This window comes from Schistocerca cancellata, unplaced genomic scaffold, assembly GCF_023864275.1.
Source record: "Schistocerca cancellata isolate TAMUIC-IGC-003103 unplaced genomic scaffold, iqSchCanc2.1 HiC_scaffold_1100, whole genome shotgun sequence".
In the NCBI taxonomy this organism is placed as follows: Eukaryota; Metazoa; Arthropoda; class Insecta; order Orthoptera; family Acrididae; genus Schistocerca; species Schistocerca cancellata.
The window spans coordinates 6036190-6049745 of NW_026047099.1; the positions used below are offsets into that span (position 1 = coordinate 6036190).

At 54.9% G+C, this 13556-nt stretch overlaps 14 non-coding genes across 14 annotated transcripts; all 14 read right to left on the reverse strand.

Annotated features, from left to right (window-relative positions):
* Nucleotides 1-544: 544 nt before the first annotated feature.
* LOC126154750 (5S ribosomal RNA) lies at nt 545-663 on the reverse strand. The gene has a single exon (XR_007532288.1). It is a non-coding gene; the product is annotated as a 5S ribosomal RNA (ribosomal RNA).
* An 841-nt stretch (nt 664-1504) lies between these two features.
* On the reverse strand, nt 1505-1623 carry LOC126155694 (5S ribosomal RNA). Its single transcript, XR_007533139.1, has one exon. It is a non-coding gene; the product is annotated as a 5S ribosomal RNA (ribosomal RNA).
* Nucleotides 1624-2473: 850 nt separating this feature from the next.
* LOC126155738 (5S ribosomal RNA) lies at nt 2474-2592 on the reverse strand. The gene has a single exon (XR_007533180.1). It is a non-coding gene; the product is annotated as a 5S ribosomal RNA (ribosomal RNA).
* An 844-nt stretch (nt 2593-3436) lies between these two features.
* LOC126154695 (5S ribosomal RNA) lies at nt 3437-3555 on the reverse strand. The gene has a single exon (XR_007532236.1). It is a non-coding gene; the product is annotated as a 5S ribosomal RNA (ribosomal RNA).
* Nucleotides 3556-4406: 851 nt separating this feature from the next.
* On the reverse strand, nt 4407-4525 carry LOC126154830 (5S ribosomal RNA). Its single transcript, XR_007532363.1, has one exon. It is a non-coding gene; the product is annotated as a 5S ribosomal RNA (ribosomal RNA).
* Nucleotides 4526-5378: 853 nt separating this feature from the next.
* Nucleotides 5379-5497, reverse strand: LOC126154696 (5S ribosomal RNA). The gene has a single exon (XR_007532237.1). It is a non-coding gene; the product is annotated as a 5S ribosomal RNA (ribosomal RNA).
* Nucleotides 5498-6348: 851 nt separating this feature from the next.
* On the reverse strand, nt 6349-6467 carry LOC126154751 (5S ribosomal RNA). The gene has a single exon (XR_007532289.1). It is a non-coding gene; the product is annotated as a 5S ribosomal RNA (ribosomal RNA).
* Nucleotides 6468-7318: 851 nt separating this feature from the next.
* Nucleotides 7319-7437, reverse strand: LOC126155695 (5S ribosomal RNA). Its single transcript, XR_007533140.1, has one exon. It is a non-coding gene; the product is annotated as a 5S ribosomal RNA (ribosomal RNA).
* An 853-nt stretch (nt 7438-8290) lies between these two features.
* LOC126155051 (5S ribosomal RNA) lies at nt 8291-8409 on the reverse strand. The gene has a single exon (XR_007532569.1). It is a non-coding gene; the product is annotated as a 5S ribosomal RNA (ribosomal RNA).
* Nucleotides 8410-9274: 865 nt separating this feature from the next.
* LOC126154698 (5S ribosomal RNA) lies at nt 9275-9393 on the reverse strand. Its single transcript, XR_007532239.1, has one exon. It is a non-coding gene; the product is annotated as a 5S ribosomal RNA (ribosomal RNA).
* Nucleotides 9394-10253: 860 nt separating this feature from the next.
* Nucleotides 10254-10372, reverse strand: LOC126155696 (5S ribosomal RNA). Its single transcript, XR_007533141.1, has one exon. It is a non-coding gene; the product is annotated as a 5S ribosomal RNA (ribosomal RNA).
* An 855-nt stretch (nt 10373-11227) lies between these two features.
* LOC126154699 (5S ribosomal RNA) lies at nt 11228-11346 on the reverse strand. Its single transcript, XR_007532240.1, has one exon. It is a non-coding gene; the product is annotated as a 5S ribosomal RNA (ribosomal RNA).
* An 865-nt stretch (nt 11347-12211) lies between these two features.
* Nucleotides 12212-12330, reverse strand: LOC126154700 (5S ribosomal RNA). Its single transcript, XR_007532241.1, has one exon. It is a non-coding gene; the product is annotated as a 5S ribosomal RNA (ribosomal RNA).
* Nucleotides 12331-13195: 865 nt separating this feature from the next.
* Nucleotides 13196-13314, reverse strand: LOC126154701 (5S ribosomal RNA). Its single transcript, XR_007532242.1, has one exon. It is a non-coding gene; the product is annotated as a 5S ribosomal RNA (ribosomal RNA).
* Between the last annotated feature and the right edge of the window lie 242 nt (nt 13315-13556).

Sequence of the window (13556 nt, forward strand, 5' to 3'; positions counted from 1 at the left end):
TGGCAGTGTCGTGCTGGAGGGCCCACTGGTAGCGATGTGGGCTTCCTCGCCTCGCCTCGCCTCGCCTCGCCTCGCCTCACACCAGGTGTCTGCGTAGTTTGCAGTGCATTCGCACCATTCCTATCCCTGTCCCTGTCCCCGTCCCGACTTGTCCCGACTTTGCTCGACTGCCGCTCGCTGCCGCTCGGGTCGTGGTCCATATGACAGCGCAAGCACGACAAACGTCTGCGGGACGAGACGAGACGAGACGAGACGAGAAGACTAAGGAATATATTCGTGGTTACAAATCAAATTTGGAACTCTACACTCCTACACAACAATAGGCGGTGACGTATTTCAGAAATCACCTGCCGATTCGTACTGTTTTGTCGTTTTCAAAGTCTTCTTGGCAAACTTGGTTAGCACATTCTCCCTCAAACTGAGTTAATTACTGCATTTTCGTACCATTACAGTAGTTTAAAATGCTTAAGGAAGCATCTTTGTCACAACAGAAAGGTAGTTTGAAAATTGGGCTGGCGACATAACTAAAAAAAAACAGGAAGGGAGCCAGCAGCACCCGGGTTTCCCAGGCGGTCACCCATCCAAGTACTAGCCGGGCCCGATGATGCTTAACTTCGGTGATCGGACGAGAACCGGTGTATTCATCATGGTATGGCCGTTGGCGCTCATCTAATGTAGGAGCACGGCAGAATTCGCGTTCGGCTTTTCTCACACACACAAAATGTTAGTTTTCGGCCGCATTTGACGAAAGCGCTTCCTTCCGCAACCGCCAGTTCCTCGAGGACGGCGCGGGGAGGCGCGCCCGGCGTCCCAGCAGAGTGACGGCCGAATTGGCGGGCGCACCGCCGCGTGTGTGAGACGCACTGCTGCTCGTTGCACCCCCTGTCATTCGCTGGGCGCGTGTAGCCTTCGACACTAGCGGAGGACGCATCTTGTCCCTGGTGTTCAGCGGAGGGCCTGTGCGGGGTGTGGCAGTGTCGTGCTGGAGGGCCCACTGGTAGCGATGTGGGCTTCCTCGCCTCGCCTCGCCTCGCCTCACACCAGGTGTCTGCGTAGTTTGCAGTGCATTCGCACCATTCCTATCCCTGTCCCTGTCCCCGTCCCGACTTGTCCCGACTTTGCTCGACTGCCGCTCGCTGCCGCTCGGGTCGTGGTCCATATGACAGCGCAAGCACGACAAACGTCTGCGGGACGAGACGAGACGAGACGAGACGAGAAGACTAAGGAATATATTCGTGGTTACAAATCAAATTTGGAACTCTACACTCCTACACAACAATAGGCGGTGACGTATTTCAGAAATCACCTGCCAATTCGTACTGTTTTGTCGTTTTCAAAGTCTTCTTGGCAAACTTGGTTAGCACATTCTCCCTCAAACTGAGTTAATTACTGCATTTTCGTACCATTACAGTAGTTTAAAATGCTTAAGGAAGCATCTTTGTCACAACAGAAAGGTAGTTTGAAAATTGGGATGGCGACATAACAAAAAAAAAAACAGGAAGGGAGCCAACAGCACCCGGGTTTCCCAGGCGGTCACCCATCCAAGTACTAGCCGGGCCCGATGATGCTTAACTTCGGTGATCGGACGAGAACCGGTGTATTCATCATGGTATGGCCGTTGGCGCTCATCTAATGTAGGAGCACGGCAGAATTCGCGTTCGGCTTTTCTCACACACACAAAATGTTAGTTTTCGGCCGCATTTGACGAAAGCGCTTCCTTCCGCAACCGCCAGTTCCTCGAGGACGGCGCGGGGAGGCGCGCCCGGCGTCCCAGCAGAGTGACGGCCGAATTGGCGGGCGCACCGCCGCGTGTGTGAGACGCACTGCTGCTCGTTGCACCCCCTGTCATTCGCTGGGCGCGTGTAGCCTTCGACACTAGCGGAGGACGCATCTTGTCCCTGGTGTTCAGCGGAGGGCCTGTGCGGGGTGTGGCAGTGTCGTGCTGGAGGGCCCACTGGTAGCGATGTGGGCTTCCTCGCCTCGCCTCGCCTCGCCTCGCCTCGCCTCACACCAGGTGTCTGCGTAGTTTGCAGTGCATTCGCACCATTCCTATCCCTGTCCCTGTCCCCGTCCCGACTTGTCCCGACTTTGCTCGACTGCCGCTCGCTGCCGCTCGGGTCGTGGTCCATATGACAGCGCAAGCACGACAAACGTCTGCGGGACGAGACGAGACGAGACGAGACGAGAAGACTAAGGAATATATTCGTGGTTACAAATCAAATTTGGAACTCTACACTCCTACACAACAATAGGCGGTGACGTATTTCAGAAATCACCTGCCAATTCGTACTGTTTTGTCGTTTTCAAAGTCTTCTTGGCAAACTTGGTTAGCACATTCTCCCTCAAACTGAGTTAATTACTGCATTTTCGTACCATTACAGTAGTTTAAAATGCTTAAGGAAGCATCTTTGTCACAACAGAAAGGTAGTTTGAAAATTGGGATGGCGACATAACAAAAAAAAAACAGGAAGGGAGCCAACAGCACCCGGGTTTCCCAGGCGGTCACCCATCCAAGTACTTGCCGGGCCCGATGATGCTTAACTTCGGTGATCGGACGAGAACCGGTGTATTCATCATGGTATGGCCGTTGGCGCTCATCTAATGTAGGAGCACGGCAGAATTCGCGTTCGGCTTTTCTCCCAACACACAAAATGTTAGTTTTCGGCCGCATTTGACGAAAGCGCTTCCTTCCGCAACCGCCAGTTCCTCGAGGACGGCGCGGGGAGGCGCGCCCGGCGTCCCAGCAGAGTGACGGCCGAATTGGCGGGCGCACCGCCGCGTGTGTGAGACGCACTGCTGCTCGTTGCACCCCCTGTCATTCGCTGGGCGCGTGTAGCCTTCGACACTAGCGGAGGACGCATCTTGTCCCTGGTGTTCAGCGGAGGGCCTGTGCGGGGTGTGGCAGTGTCGTGCTGGAGGGCCCACTGGTAGCGATGTGGGCTTCCTCGCCTCGCCTCGCCTCGCCTCACACCAGGTGTCTGCGTAGTTTGCAGTGCATTCGCACCATTCCTATCCCTGTCCCTGTCCCCGTCCCGACTTGTCCCGACTTTGCTCGACTGCCGCTCGCTGCCGCTCGGGTCGTGGTCCATATGACAGCGCAAGCACGACAAACGTCTGCGGGACGAGACGAGACGAGACGAGACGAGACGACTAAGGAATAAATTCGTGGTTACAAATCAAATTTGGAACTCTACACTCCTACACAACAATAGGCGGTGACGTATTTCATAAATCACCTGCCGATTCGTACTGTTTTGTCGTTTTCAAAGTCTTCTTGGCAAACTTGGTTAGCACATTCTCCCTCAAACTGAGTTAATTACTGCATTTTCGTACCATTACAGTAGTTTAAAAGGCTTAAGGAAGCATCTTTGTCACAACAGAAAGGTAGTTTGAAAATTGGGCTGGCAACATTACAAAAAAAAAAAAACAGGAAGGGAGCCAACAGCACCCGCGTTTCCCAGGCGGTCACCCATCCAAGTACTAGCCGGGCCCGATGATGCTTAACTTCGGTGATCGGACGAGAACCGGTGTATTCATCATGGTATGGCCGTTGGCGCTCATCTAATGTAGGAGCACGGCAGAATTCGCGTTCGGCTTTTCTCCCAACACACAAAATGTTAGTTTTCGGCCGCATTTGACGAAAGCGCTTCCTTCCGCAACCGCCAGTTCCTCGAGGACGGCGCGGGGAGGCGCGCCCGGCGTCCCAGCAGAGTGACGGCCGAATTGGCGGGCGCACCGCCACGTGTGTGAGACGCACTGCTGCTCGTTGCACCCCCTGTCATTCGCTGGGCGCGTGTAGCCTTCGACACTAGCGGAGGACGCATCTTGTCCCTGGTGTTCAGCGGAGGGCCTGTGCGGGGTGTGGCAGTGTCGTGCTGGAGGGCCCACTGGTAGCGATGTGGGCTTCCTCGCCTCGCCTCGCCTCGCCTCGCCGCGCCTCACACCAGGTGTCTGCGTAGTTTGCAGTGCATTCGCACCATTCCTATCCCTGTCCCTGTCCCCGTCCCGACTTGTCCCGACTTTGCTCGACTGCCGCTCGCTGCCGCTCGGGTCGTGGTCCATATGACAGCGCAAGCACGACAAACGTCTGCGGGACGAGACGAGACGAGACGAGACGAGACGACTAAGGAATAAATTCGTGGTTACAAATCAAATTTGGAACTCTACACTCCTACACAACAATAGGCGGTGACGTATTTCGGAAATCACCTGCCGATTCGTACTGTTTTGTCGTTTTCAAAGTCTTCTTGGCTAACTTGGTTAGCACATTCTCCCTCAAACTGAGTTAATTACTGCATTTTCGTACCATTACAGTAGTTTAAAAGGCTTAAGGAAGCATCTTTGTCACAACAGAAAGGTAGTTTGAAAATTGGGCTGGCGACATAACTAAAAAAAAACAGGAAGGGAGCCAGCAGCACCCGGGTTTCCCAGGCGGTCACCCATCCAAGTACTTGCCGGGCCCGATGATGCTTAACTTCGGTGATCGGACGAGAACCGGTGTATTCATCATGGTATGGCCGTTGGCGCTCATCTAATGTAGGAGCACGGCAGAATTCGCGTTCGGCTTTTCTCCCAACACACAAAATGTTAGTTTTCGGCCGCATTTGACGAAAGCGCTTCCTTCCGCAACCGCCAGTTCCTCGAGGACGGCGCGGGGAGGCGCGCCCGGCGTCCCAGCAGAGTGACGGCCGAATTGGCGGGCGCACCGCCGCGTGTGTGAGACGCACTGCTGCTCGTTGCACCCCCTGTCATTCGCTGGGCGCGTGTAGCCTTCGACACTAGCGGAGGACGCATCTTGTCCCTGGTGTTCAGCGGAGGGCCTGTGCGGGGTGTGGCAGTGTCGTGCTGGAGGGCCCACTGGTAGCGATGTGGGCTTCCTCGCCTCGCCTCGCCTCGCCTCGCCTCGCCTCACACCAGGTGTCTGCGTAGTTTGCAGTGCATTCGCACCATTCCTATCCCTGTCCCTGTCCCCGTCCCGACTTGTCCCGACTTTGCTCGACTGCCGCTCGCTGCCGCTCGGGTCGTGGTCCATATGACAGCGCAAGCACGACAAACGTCTGCGGGACGAGACGAGACGAGACGAGACGAGACGACTAAGGAATAAATTCGTGGTTACAAATCAAATTTGGAACTCTACACTCCTACACAACAATAGGCGGTGACGTATTTCATAAATCACCTGCCGATCCGTACTGTTTTGTCGTTTTCAAAGTCTTCTTGGCAAACTTGGTTAGCACATTCTCCCTCAAACTGAGTTAATTACTGCATTTTCGTACCATTACAGTAGTTTAAAAGGCTTAAGGAAGCATCTTTGTCACAACAGAAAGGTAGTTTGAAAATTGGGCTGGCAACATTACAAAAAAAAAAAACAGGAAGGGAGCCAACAGCACCCGCGTTTCCCAGGCGGTCACCCATCCAAGTACTAGCCGGGCCCGATGATGCTTAACTTCGGTGATCGGACGAGAACCGGTGTATTCATCATGGTATGGCCGTTGGCGCTCATCTAATGTAGGAGCACGGCAGAATTCGCGTTCGGCTTTTCTCCCAACACACAAAATGTTAGTTTTCGGCCGCATTTGACGAAAGCGCTTCCTTCCGCAACCGCCAGTTCCTCGAGGACGGCGCGGGGAGGCGCGCCCGGCGTCCCAGCAGAGTGACGGCCGAATTGGCGGGCGCACCGCCACGTGTGTGAGACGCACTGCTGCTCGTTGCACCCCCTGTCATTCGCTGGGCGCGTGTAGCCTTCGACACTAGCGGAGGACGCATCTTGTCCCTGGTGTTCAGCGGAGGGCCTGTGCGGGGTGTGGCAGTGTCGTGCTGGAGGGCCCACTGGTAGCGATGTGGGCTTCCTCGCCTCGCCTCGCCTCGCCTCGCCGCGCCTCACACCAGGTGTCTGCGTAGTTTGCAGTGCATTCGCACCATTCCTATCCCTGTCCCTGTCCCCGTCCCGACTTGTCCCGACTTTGCTCGACTGCCGCTCGCTGCCGCTCGGGTCGTGGTCCATATGACAGCGCAAGCACGACAAACGTCTGCGGGACGAGACGAGACGAGACGAGACGAGACGACTAAGGAATAAATTCGTGGTTACAAATCAAATTTGGAACTCTACACTCCTACACAACAATAGGCGGTGACGTATTTCGGAAATCACCTGCCGATTCGTACTGTTTTGTCGTTTTCAAAGTCTTCTTGGCAAACTTGGTTAGCACATTCTCCCTCAAACTGAGTTAATTACTGCATTTTCGTACCATTACAGTAGTTTAAAAGGCTTAAGGAAGCATCTTTGTCACAACAGAAAGGTAGTTTGAAAATTGGGCTGGCGACATAACTAAAAAAAAACAGGAAGGGAGCCAGCAGCACCCGGGTTTCCCAGGCGGTCACCCATCCAAGTACTAGCCGGGCCCGATGATGCTTAACTTCGGTGATCGGACGAGAACCGGTGTATTCATCATGGTATGGCCGTTGGCGCTCATCTAATGTAGGAGCACGGCAGAATTCGCGTTCGGCTTTTCTCACACACACAAAATGTTAGTTTTCGGCCGCATTTGACGAAAGCGCTTCCTTCCGCAACCGCCAGTTCCTCGAGGACGGCGCGGGGAGGCGCGCCCGGCGTCCCAGCAGAGTGACGGCCGAATTGGCGGGCGCACCGCCGCGTGTGTGAGACGCACTGCTGCTCGTTGCACCCCCTGTCATTCGCTGGGCGCGTGTAGCCTTCGACACTAGCGGAGGACGCATCTTGTCCCTGGTGTTCAGCGGAGGGCCTGTGCGGGGTGTGGCAGTGTCGTGCTGGAGGGCCCACTGGTAGCGATGTGGGCTTCCTCGCCTCGCCTCGCCTCGCCTCGCCTCGCCTCACACCAGGTGTCTGCGTAGTTTGCAGTGCATTCGCACCATTCCTATCCCTGTCCCTGTCCCCGTCCCGACTTGTCCCGACTTTGCTCGACTGCCGCTCGCTGCCGCTCGGGTCGTGGTCCATATGACAGCGCAAGCACGACAAACGTCTGCGGGACGAGACGAGACGAGACGAGACGAGAAGACTAAGGAATATATTCGTGGTTACAAATCAAATTTGGAACTCTACACTCCTACACAACAATAGGCGGTGACGTATTTCAGAAATCACCTGCCGATTCGTACTGTTTTGTCGTTTTCAAAGTCTTCTTGGCAAACTTGGTTAGCACATTCTCCCTCAAACTGAGTTAATTACTGCATTTTCGTACCATTACAGTAGTTTAAAATGCTTAAGGAAGCATCTTTGTCACAACAGAAAGGTAGTTTGAAAATTGGGATGGCGACATAACAAAAAAAAAAACAGGAAGGGAGCCAACAGCACCCGGGTTTCCCAGGCGGTCACCCATCCAAGTACTAGCCGGGCCCGATGATGCTTAACTTCGGTGATCGGACGAGAACCGGTGTATTCATCATGGTATGGCCGTTGGCGCTCATCTAATGTAGGAGCACGGCAGAATTCGCGTTCGGCTTTTCTCCCAACACACAAAATGTTAGTTTTCGGCCGCATTTGACGAAAGCGCTTCCTTCCGCAACCGCCAGTTCCTCGAGGACGGCGCGGGGAGGCGCGCCCGGCGTCCCAGCAGAGTGACGGCCGAATTGGCGGGCGCACCGCCGCGTGTGTGAGACGCACTGCTGCTCGTTGCACCCCCTGTCATTCGCTGGGCGCGTGTAGCCTTCGACACTAGCGGAGGACGCATCTTGTCCCTGGTGTTCAGCGGAGGGCCTGTGCGGGGTGTGGCAGTGTCGTGCTGGAGGGCCCACTGGTAGCGATGTGGGCTTCCTCGCCTCGCCTCGCCTCGCCTCGCCTCGCCTCACACCAGGTGTCTGCGTAGTTTGCAGTGCATTCGCACCATTCCTATCCCTGTCCCTGTCCCCGTCCCGACTTGTCCCGACTTTGCTCGACTGCCGCTCGCTGCCGCTCGGGTCGTGGTCCATATGACAGCGCAAGCACGACAAACGTCTGCGGGACGAGACGAGACGAGACGAGACGAGACGACTAAGGAATAAATTCGTGGTTACAAATCAAATTTGGAACTCTACACTCCTACACAACAATAGGCGGTGACGTATTTCATAAATCACCTGCCGATTCGTACTGTTTTGTCGTTTTCAAAGTCTTCTTGGCAAACTTGGTTAGCACATTCTCCCTCAAACTGAGTTAATTACTGCATTTTCGTACCATTACAGTAGTTTAAAAGGCTTAAGGAAGCATCTTTGTCACAACAGAAAGGTAGTTTGAAAATTGGGCTGGCAACATTACAAAAAAAAAAAACAGGAAGGGAGCCAACAGCACCCGCGTTTCCCAGGCGGTCACCCATCCAAGTACTAGCCGGGCCCGATGATGCTTAACTTCGGTGATCGGACGAGAACCGGTGTATTCATCATGGTAGGGCCGTTGGCGCTCATCTAATGTAGGAGCACGGCAGAATTCGCGTTCGGCTTTTCTCCCAACACACAAAATGTTAGTTTTCGGCCGCATTTGACGAAAGCGCTTCCTTCCGCAACCGCCAGTTCCTCGAGGACGGCGCGGGGGGGCGCGCCCGGCGTCCCAGCAGAGTGACGGCCGAATTGGCGGGCGCACCGCCGCGTGTGTGAGACGCACTGCTGCTCGTTGCACCCCCTGTCATTCGCTGGGCGCGTGTAGCCTTCGACACTAGCGGAGGACGCATCTTGTCCCTGGTGTTCAGCGGAGGGCCTGTGCGGGGTGTGGCAGTGTCGTGCTGGAGGGCCCACTGGTAGCGATGTGGGCTTCCTCGCCTCGCCTCGCCTCGCCTCGCCTCGCCTCGCCTCTTCTCACACCAGGTGTCTGCGTAGTTTGCAGTGCATTCGCACCATTCCTATCCCTGTCCCTGTCCCCGTCCCGACTTGTCCCGACTTTGCTCGACTGCAGCTCGCTGCCGCTCGGGTCGTGGTCCATATGACAGCGCAAGCACGACAAACGTCTGCGGGACGAGACGAGACGAGACGAGACGAGACGACTAAGGAATAAATTCGTGGTTACAAATCAAATTTGGAACTCTACACTCCTACACAACAATAGGCGGTGACGTATTTCAGAAATCACCTGCCGATTCGTACTGTTTTGTCGTTTTCAAAGTCTTCTTGGCAAACTTGGTTAGCACATTCTCCCTCAAACTGAGTTAATTACTGCATTTTCGTACCATTACAGTAGTTTAAAAGGCTTAAGGAAGCATCTTTGTCACAACAGAAAGGTAGTTTGAAAATTGGGCTGGCGACATTACAAAAAAAAAAAAAACAGGAAGGGAGCCAACAGCACCCGCGTTTCCCAGGCGGTCACCCATCCAAGTACTAGCCGGGCCCGATGATGCTTAACTTCGGTGATCGGACGAGAACCGGTGTATTCATCATGGTATGGCCGTTGGCGCTCATCTAATGTAGGAGCACGGCAGAATTCGCGTTCGGCTTTTCTCCCAACACACAAAATGTTAGTTTTCGGCCGCATTTGACGAAAGCGCTTCCTTCCGCAACCGCCAGTTCCTCGAGGACGGCGCGGGGAGGCGCGCCCGGCGTCCCAGCAGAGTGACGGCCGAATTGGCGGGCGCACCGCCGCGTGTGTGAGACGCACTGCTGCTCGTTGCACCCCCTGTCATTCGCTGGGCGCGTGTAGCCTTCGACACTAGCGGAGGACGCATCTTGTCCCTGGTGTTCAGCGGAGGGCCTGTGCGGGGTGTGGCAGTGTCGTGCTGGAGGGCCCACTGGTAGCGATGTGGGCTTCCTCGCCTCGCCTCGCCTCGCCTCGCCTCGCCTCTTCTCACACCAGGTGTCTGCGTAGTTTGCAGTGCATTCGCACCATTCCTATCCCTGTCCCTGTCCCCGTCCCGACTTGTCCCGACTTTGCTCGACTGCCGCTCGCTGCCGCTCGGGTCGTGGTCCATATGACAGCGCAAGCACGACAAACGTCTGCGGGACGAGACGAGACGAGACGAGACGAGACGACTAAGGAATAAATTCGTGGTTACAAATCAAATTTGGAACTCTACACTCCTACACAACAATAGGCGGTGACGTATTTCAGAAATCACCTGCCGATTCGTACTGTTTTGTCGTTTTCAAAGTCTTCTTGGCAAACTTGGTTAGCACATTCTCCCTCAAACTGAGTTAATTACTGCATTTTCGTACCATTACAGTAGTTTAAAAGGCTTAAGGAAGCATCTTTGTCACAACAGAAAGGTAGTTTGAAAATTGGCTGGCGACATTACAAAAAAAAAAAAAAACAGGAAGGGAGCCAACAGCACCCGGGTTTCCCAGGCGGTCACCCATCCAAGTACTAGCCGGGCCCGATGATGCTTAACTTCGGTGATCGGACGAGAACCGGTGTATTCATCATGGTATGGCCGTTGGCGCTCATCTAATGTAGCAGCACGGCAGAATTCGCGTTCGGCTTTTCTCCCAACACACAAAATGTTAGTTTTCGGCCGCATTTGACGAAAGCGCTTCCTTCCGCAACCGCCAGTTCCTCGAGGACGGCGCGGGGAGGCGCGCCCGGCGTCCCAGCAGAGTGACGGCCGAATTGGCGGGCGCACCGCCGCGTGTGTGAGACGCACTGCTGCTCGTTGCACCCCCTGTCATTCGCTGGGCGCGTGTAGCCTTCGACACTAGCGGAGGACGCATCTTGTCCCTGGTGTTCAGCGGAGGGCCTATGCGGGGTGTGGCAGTGTCGTGCTGGAGGGCCCACTGGTAGCGATGTGGGCTTCCTCTCCTCGCCTCGCTTCGCCGCGCCTCACACCAGGTGTCTGCGTAGTTTGCAGTGCATTCGCACCATTCCTATCCCTGTCCCTGTCCCCGTCCCGACTTGTCCCGACTTTGCTCGACTGCCGCTCGCTGCCGCTCGGGTCGTGGTCCATATGACAGCGCAAGCACGACAAACGTCTGCGGGACGAGACGAGACGAGACGAGACGAGACGAGACGACTAAGGAATAAATTCGTGGTTACAAATCAAATTTGGAACTCTACACTCCTACACAACAATAGGCGGTGACGTATTTCAGAAATCACCTGCCGATTCGTACTGTTTTGTCGTTTTCAAAGTCTTCTTGGCAAACTTGGTTAGCACATTCTCCCTCAAACTGAGTTAATTACTGCATTTTCGTACCATTACAGTAGTTTAAAAGGCTTAAGGAAGCATCTTTGTCACAACAGAAAGGTAGTTTGAAAATTGGGCTGGCGACATTACAAAAAAAAAAAAAACAGGAAGGGAGCCAACAGCACCCGCGTTTCCCAGGCGGTCACCCATCCAAGTACTAGCCGGGCCCGATGATGCTTAACTTCGGTGATCGGACGAGAACCGGTGTATTCATCATGGTATGGCCGTTGGCGCTCATCTAATGTAGGAGCACGGCAGAATTCGCGTTCGGCTTTTCTCCCAACACACAAAATGTTAGTTTTCGGCCGCATTTGACGAAAGCGCTTCCTTCCGCAACCGCCAGTTCCTCGAGGACGGCGCGGGGAGGCGCGCCCGGCGTCCCAGCAGAGTGACGGCCGAATTGGCGGGCGCACCGCCGCGTGTGTGAGACGCACTGCTGCTCGTTGCACCCCCTGTCATTCGCTGGGCGCGTGTAGCCTTCGACACTAGCGGAGGACGCATCTTGTCCCTGGTGTTCAGCGGAGGGCCTGTGCGGGGTGTGGCAGTGTCGTGCTGGAGGGCCCACTGGTAGCGATGTGGGCTTCCTCGCCTCGCCTCGCCTCGCCTCGCCTCGCCTCTTCTCACACCAGGTGTCTGCGTAGTTTGCAGTGCATTCGCACCATTCCTATCCCTGTCCCTGTCCCCGTCCCGACTTGTCCCGACTTTGCTCGACTGCCGCTCGCTGCCGCTCGGGTCGTGGTCCATATGACAGCGCAAGCACGACAAACGTCTGCGGGACGAGACGAGACGAGACGAGACGAGACGAGACGACTAAGGAATAAATTCGTGGTTACAAATCAAATTTGGAACTCTACACTCCTACACAACAATAGGCGGTGACGTATTTCAGAAATCACCTGCCGATTCGTACTGTTTTGTCGTTTTCAAAGTCTTCTTGGCAAACTTGGTTAGCACATTCTCCCTCAAACTGAGTTAATTACTGCATTTTCGTACCATTACAGTAGTTTAAAAGGCTTAAGGAAGCATCTTTGTCACAACAGAAAGGTAGTTTGAAAATTGGGCTGGCGACATTACAAAAAAAAAAAAAACAGGAAGGGAGCCAACAGCACCCGCGTTTCCCAGGCGGTCACCCATCCAAGTACTAGCCGGGCCCGATGATGCTTAACTTCGGTGATCGGACGAGAACCGGTGTATTCATCATGGTATGGCCGTTGGCGCTCATGTAATGTAGGAGCACGGCAGAATTCGCGTTCGGCTTTTCTCCCAACACACAAAATGTTAGTTTTCGGCCGCATTTGACGAAAGCGCTTCCTTCCGCAACCGCCAGTTCCTCGAGGACGGCGCGGGGAGGCGCGCCCGGCGTCCCAGCAGAGTGACGGCCGAATTGGCGGGCGCACCGCCGCGTGTGTGAGACGCACTGCTGCTCGTTGCACCCCCTGTCATTCGCTGGGCGCGTGTAGCCTTCGACACTAGCGGAGGACGCATCTTGTCCCTGGTGTTCAGCGGAGGGCCTGTGCGGGGTGTGGCAGTGTCGTGCTGGAGGGCCCACTGGTAGCGATGTGGGCTTCCTCGCCTCGCCTCGCCTCGCCTCGCCTCGCCTCTTCTCACACCAGGTGTCTGCGTAGTTTGCAGTGCATTCGCACCATTCCTATCCCTGTCCCTGTCCCCGTCCCGACTTGTCCCGACTTTGCTCGACTGCCGCTCGCTGCCGCTCGGGTCGTGGTCCATATGACAGCGCAAGCACGACAAACGTCTGCGGGACGAGACGAGACGAGACGAGACGAGACGAGACGACTAAGGAATAAATTCGTGGTTACAAATCAAATTTGGAACTCTACACTCCTACACAACAATAGGCGGTGACGTATTTCAGAAATCACCTGCCGATTCGTACTGTTTTGTCGTTTTCAAAGTCTTCTTGGCAAACTTGGTTAGCACATTCTCCCTCAAACTGAGTTAATTACTGCATTTTCGTACCATTACAGTAGTTTAAAAGGCTTAAGGAAGCATCTTTGTCACAACAGAAAGGTAGTTTGAAAATTGGGCTGGCGACATTACAAAAAAAAAAAAAACAGGAAGGGAGCCAACAGCACCCGCGTTTCCCAGGCGGTCACCCATCCAAGTACTAGCCGGGCCCGATGATGCTTAACTTCGGTGATCGGACGAGAACCGGTGTATTCATCATGGTATGGCCGTTGGCGCTCATGTAATGTAGGAGCACGGCAGAATTCGCGTTCGGCTTTTCTCCCAACACACAAAATGTTAGTTTTCGGCCGCATTTGACGAAAGCGCTTCCTTCCGCAACCGCCAGTTCCTCGAGGACGGCGCGGGGAGGCGCGCCCGGCGTCCCAGCAGAGTGACGGCCGAATTGGCGGGCGCACCGCCGCGTGTGTGAGACGCACTGCTGCTCGTTGCACCCCCTGTCATTCGCTGGGCGCGTGT